This window comes from Drosophila melanogaster, chromosome 3L (assembly GCF_000001215.4).
Source record: "Drosophila melanogaster chromosome 3L".
In the NCBI taxonomy this organism is placed as follows: Eukaryota; Metazoa; Arthropoda; class Insecta; order Diptera; family Drosophilidae; genus Drosophila; species Drosophila melanogaster.
In genome coordinates this window covers 20,975,030-20,981,639 of record NT_037436.4, presented here as the reverse complement: position 1 = coordinate 20,981,639, position 6,610 = coordinate 20,975,030, and the positions used below count along the sequence as shown (strand labels likewise).

Genomic DNA, 6,610 nt, shown 5'->3' with positions numbered 1-6,610 from the left:
TGGCTGCCACAGGCCCATTTGTAATTTGGCACTAACGGGTCTGTTGATCCCATAAATTGCACTGCCACATGCGGCCGCGATTCCCGATTTCCTACCTACCTACCCACCTACCTAGCAACCAACCAAGTCCGTCCAAACGGCTTATCAGCATCCGGCTGACCATGTGGCGCAACCGTAGTGCTTTGTCCTAGAACGGGTTCATTATGGGGCGTGGCACGTTGCAATAACTGTCAGGTCCGCTTAACGAACCGGCATTCGGAAACGCATAAACCCGCAATTTGATGCACCGCCCAGCGGATTTCTTTGCCTGCAATTAGAGGCGTCAACCTTGGGCATGCAAATTATCGCCAAACGCATTCGAACTACATTTTCAATTATCGGTGCCTTTCGGTCCGGTTTTTTCCATCACCGTAAATGTCCAAAGCGAATTGCACTCCAGCTATTTTCTATATATGTGTAGGAATTACTATCGACCATAAAACCACAGCAATTATCGGCAGTTTCCGACTAAGCACGCCGAACTTGTTCATAACATTTTCTTCATCTTGGCTGCAAAACCATTTCAGTTGGCTTTGCCTTTTGGCTCGACTCCACCGGCTTTGGTCTATTTTTGGTAACTTGTCCAAGCGGGCGGCTATTGTTTTTGTTTTAGCCAATGCTTTTGGGGCGTGTACCGTGACAAAAACTATAAAGATCCATAACTGAACGCGGACGGGACGCGATTCAATCGACCAACTTGGTTCCGTGGAGATAGATAAAACAAGTCTTAATCGTGCTTCAAAAGGTGATACAATTACAATAAAGTTAGGGACGATATAATCGAACGTGAAATTATGAAACAATATCTAAAAATGATTGCTGGATTGGTGCTAGTTTGAAATCTTTCTTTTCTTTAATGATTGTTATACTAGCCCGAGATTTGCCTTCGAGGAAATAGCTGCTTATTAAATATTTAATTGTCTGCATTCCATTATAAAAATGCTGTTAACGTCATCAACGCACTCGAAAGCATAGTTAGCTTGACCTCCCAACGATAGCATGTGGTCTATTATACCCGATTTGATACCCGCCAAGTTATTAGCGTGTCTCATACAAAGTTGTGACTTGCCTTCATTGCTGCAGCTGCGCTAAAATTGCTGCATTTGCCGCTGTTGGTGTTGCAGTCTTGCTGTTGCAGTTGCAGGCTTTGCTGTTGTTAATGTGAATTTGATTAAAACGAACAGCCTGCAAATGCAGTCCAAATGGGGGCGACGACTGTCGGGAGGCTCGCGCCTGTGTCTTTTATATTTTTCCTTCATTTTTTTTTTGGGATCAGAGAGCAGATATCGTTGCACTCATACCACTCACTCACTTACAGCTTGCAACGCCACTCCAGCGCCAATTCAATTGCTTATTTACAATGTGCTAAAATTGTGTGCCCCGACAATTGTTCATTAAAAACTCGGCACGAAGTGATATTGATTTTGGTTGCCGTTCGCTTTTTTTGCTGTCCGGTTTGTGGCATAATTAAATGTGGGCACAGCCGCAAAAACACGCCAACTTATTGAAATAATAACATTTATTTTAAACCAATCCGGCCACGTCACTGCGATCTCCATTCCCCTTTGGACTCCACGCCCAAGTCCAGTTTTCCGTTCGACATCAAGCTCGATTTTTGAATCGAGTTGCAACTGCAGTTCCAGCTGCATGGGGCACTTAAAATTTGCATTTCATTTGGTTTTTTGTTGGTTTTGGGATTGGAATGCAGCTGCGGCAATGTCTTGCCGCTACAACGATGACCTGACATTACTCATACGCCCCGCTCGCCGAGAAAGTATCTATTCTGGGAGAGGGCCATACGTTTGCCAAATAGACGGGGGCAAAAACACTTAAGAAAAAAGTTTCTCGTTTTGCCAATATGGATGTTCTTTAATTTTTAAGGCCGTTGTATTTCAAAGAATTATTGCTGTTGGCAGTATCAAAAGTATTTTTTAGCATAACACATATTTTTTATAAATATTTGTCATATGTCCTTTTCAAATTCCAATTGATTGGATACTTTTCGATAAATTTGCATGCAATGGCGCGTATACCAATCCAAGTTTCTTTAACAAGTTCTCCAATAAGATTCGTTGATGGATGGAACTCGAAATTTAATGTGCCTCTTTTATCCGGAAGCTCCATAGCGAGTGATGGGGGAAATCCAACTTCATAAGCATATAAGGGACCTTGTTTGTATATGGAGGGGAACTGAAAGTTTGCCTTGGCCATGTCATCTATGACTGCTTGGACCACTTCCTCGTGCTCTTTATAGTTTTCACCCTTGATTCTGAAACAGATTCGATTTAGATCTCCTCTGAAAAACATATTTTCAAGTGCTTACTCTTCCGCTCCCCATGGATAATAAATTTCGCCTAAAGCGGAATGAATCGAAAGGTATAATATGCCACGTGCGGAGCTTGCCAAATCGAGGAGAACTCTTCTCACTCCTTTCGCCTGGATTACTCGAGGCGTCTCCTTTACCCCATCCATGTCTGAAGTTCCGGTTGAGATCGGTACCAGTGCATCCGTGTTTGTTGGATTCGCGATTCTTTCCCCAACATTTATTTTCAAGATCTCCGGCACTAGGGCATGATCATGTGATATTTTCATTAGTGAACTTCTTTCCCGACCGGATTATGTGTAACCATCTGCGTTCACCAAATGGTAAAATAACCCAGTCATAGTCCTGCAGGAGTTGCTTGTTCTCTTCGAAGCTGGCAACCAACTTATCGATGATATTTAGGGCTGTCGTATGAGTTAGCCATTTTCTGGCATGAAATCCCGCATCTATAAAGATTACGTTCTTGTGTTTCCGCCCATCTCCGTTTGATATTGTAAGTTTTTCCAACGTTCGTCAGTTTGCCTGGCATAGCTTTTGGCCAGTCCTTTTAGGTAGTCCTGTATCTCTTCGTAAGTATTATATAATAATCATCCGTCTGATATTGTGGTCGAGATCGGACTGAAGTTCCTATAACTCCACTTATGAGAATAGTTATTAGCAGAGTGGCAAAAACATTTTGATGGGTATACCAAAGAAGGTAGCTCTTTACAAGAGCTTCGGAATCTACTTGCCAGCAATTAATATTACAAAATTCACTATACTTTTTCACACAAGTAAATAGAATATCTACACAATATCGAGGAAAAATATTTGTTTATTTTTCGGAAGGTACTTACCAACTAAAGGAAAAAATATTCAGAAGGGCCACGACATTGACTGATTTATTTAGCATATAAAGATAGCGCTTATATTGCCAAAAGAACTTATCGATTTTATTGTAGCTGTATGTGGTTTGGCCCCCATATATAAATGGGCTACAAAATCAGTAGATATTGTCTTAGTGCTGGGCATTCTCTACCTAAGATTCTCTGTAAGATTAAATTAATATGATGTAATGGAAGTTAATGTGATATTCGTAAAGGAAAAATATTTCTTTTAGTGTACATTTTTTGGGATGAACTGAAATAAAATAAAGCTATAGTTTAATTCCATGTCTTTTATTTCCAGTTTACTTAAAACCACTACCTATACTTCGCTCAGTGCATGACATTGGTAACTCAAAACTCGCAACTGCCAACCGTCCGCTGGCGATTGTCGCATTCGTAATGAGTGTTCTTTGATCCGAGTTCAGATCGCCCTGGTCGCCATGCAAATTGTCGCCTGTCAGCGTCGCCTGTCGAGTGATAAGACCAGTCGAGTGCTGAGTTTTCGCCACCGGCGTTGGCCATCCGCCTGTGCCTGTTCAGAATATAAACCAGATACCGATACCATTGGCCAGCTATCCGGATGCCGGAATGGGGATTGCGAACTGCGGATAGCCGGCTGTCAGGCGATATCTGCGCTGCCTGGGTGTGGCATGCAACAGTCGACACGAGAAGTCAATTTGGCGGCCGCAACTGTTTTTCCTTCCAATTCGAGTTTCAATTGGAGTTGAAGCCAAGTTTAGTTCCCACCAAAATGAGCCCTTCGCTGACACAGAGACCTAAAAAAGCATCATAAATGGATGCGTGTAAGTGTATGTGTATATTTCCACTTTCCACGCTCACTTTCCTTTGGCGGTAGCTGCTGGGCGTATCCAACAAAAGATCACATTTTATGGAAATGCAACAATTAAGCAGAGCTTATGGAGGCAGCCAATCAACTGGAAGCCAGCAAAGCCAAGAATTTGGTTGATTTGCATATCTAAGGTATTAGATAAATGACCGTTTCGTCTTTTGATGTCGCTTTGCATAGATTTTCGAGAACTCAACTATTTAGTTTCAACTGCTCCTCAGTGGTATTTTTTACATTTTGGCAGTGCATTGTTTAAGCATTCATCTACCGTTAAGGCGAACCTAGGCACACGGTCAAAAAGGGTGATTAGACAACGCACTGTAAATACCCTACACAAAATACTTGGTAATCTCAAATCATGTGCTTAGTAATTTATGCATTAAAAGTCTCAATTGTTTCGCTGTATCCATTTTAGAATATTTGAAATTGATAATATATCAACATATTAATTCTTTTTGTGTATATAAATTAATTTTAATTTTTTTTTTTTTAATAAATAATTTTACAACATATAGAAAGAAAATGTTAATTGCAGTGGTTGTAGAACAGTTCACAACCAAATTTTTAATAAGTTGAAACTTTTAAAAAATATGAAAAGTATTAAGTTTATGTTGCTTTTAGTTAGAGAAGCTTCTTTAAAAAACCGCTCTATTGAAAATGCTAATTAGACCCAAGTTTTCTTCGGGTATGAAGAAAGACAATGTATTCAGTCTTTGCGGTTTGCTGAAAATTAATTAGACTCAATTTGTTGCTCAACCATCAAGACGGACAACAATGGCAACAGCAACAACAGCAAGACCAGCTGCATCTCGTTTTTGCCGGACAAATTCTACACTCATACTGTGTTGTTTTTGGGGTAAAAGAGAAAAAGATACAAAAAATTCGAAATGTTTGAGCTTACAATTCTCATGTAAATGCCAAAAGTTTCCACATTGTTAAAACGCGATTCGTATGAGGGGTGGGGTTTTACCAAGTTAAACAGAGGCAAACGGTAAACATGTTGCTGTCAACATTTACATGCCAACATCTTGCTGGCCACCATTTGACATCGATTAGAAAGCGCCGCCTAATTTAAAAGGGGCAGGTCCACCGATGCAGCATCGGGGCAAGTCACCCATGGACACTTTTTCGGAGAGTTTCTACCAGAAGAATCTTCTTACAAAGAAGAATTCAGGCAGGTCATCATTATGTAGTGTATCTTCGGGAATTTATTCCAACAAGTTCATTTTAATTATGTGTGCTGTACGGTTCCATATAAACTAACATTCTTTGGTAATATAGATGCACATATATGGTTTTTTCTCACTATGTGAGTCTGCATCAGTTTAGGTATAATTTATCAGAGTTGAAATTCAATCGGAGTGCAGGTGAAAAATGGACAGACAGACCTGCTGGCCGACAACGACAAACTCGCGGACAGCACAACTTGGCCACTTGTTATCCAGTGCTCCTCCGACTCCTCCGATTCCTTCAGCTCAAATAAATGGCAGTCTTATACAGATGTCAATTATTTTTGCCCGGAGCGGGAAGCTGACTAGCTCTTCTATTTCGATTTCGATTTAGTTGCGCGCTAGCAATTTTGGATCGCCGCGGATTGGATTCGATTCGATTGGGGGACGAAAATTGCTGGTCGAACTCGTTAGCTAGCCAAGTTGCAAGTTGCTAGTTGCCAGTTGTAACAATCCGTAGAGCTACGTGGCAAGTCATCCAATTGTTGGCTACGAAATCGCTATTATTTGCGGAGTGACTTCGCAGTAGACCTTGGCTCCTCGTTCACTGGTTGCAAATTATAATTGAATGATTGCATGGCAGCCAAGTGATTTGCTCGTCATTTTCGCCAAGTAGAAAAAAGGGGATCAATTGATATTGAGTAGTAAGTGGGGGCCCACTTAAAGGTAAAGGTGTCAAAACTATTGGCCACTAAAGGCGAATGAAATGTAAAGCAATTTGGCCGAACCAAGTTCATTAAATTGGTAACCAACTGTGATGGCTGTTGGGATGTTGGGATCAACATTTATTTATAAAAGACAACTTGCAACAAATAAACAAAGCCAGATGCCAGATGCCAGATGCCCGATATTCACATATCCACGTATCCATGGCTTTGGCTTTGCCTGCTACCTGTGGAGGAGACTCTGTCCACGTCGTTGTCCTGCTCCTTTGACGTCCAGTAATGCTGGAATGGCTTGTTGAAATTCATTCATCAATGTAATCGATCAGACATGTCGATGGTCGTCGGGCTTTGACATGCCACGTAACGTGCTCCGCGTATGTAAATGGAGCCTGGAAGAGATACGCTTGCCCACAATGCAACATAAAATTTAATCAATTTATTGGAAACGAGCTATTGTCTTTGTGCCTTTTGGCTTTTCAGCTTTGAGTCGACTCGACGTCGGGGCTTATCCCCAGCTTTGCATCTACACTTTCTCCACTCTCAGGTTGATATGCTATTTTCTTGGCACGAATGCAGCAAAGGCCAAGATAAATCTTACAGATTCGTGTGGGAAGTTGCGTTTTCTCTTTATTGGGGCGGGA

At 41.3% G+C, this 6,610-nt stretch overlaps 1 pseudogene; it reads right to left on the bottom strand.

The window, feature by feature from the left end:
* Positions 1 to 1,989: 1,989 nt before the first annotated feature.
* On the bottom strand, positions 1,990 to 2,875 carry CR33283 (annotated as a pseudogene).
* Between the last annotated feature and the right edge of the window lie 3,735 nt (positions 2,876 to 6,610).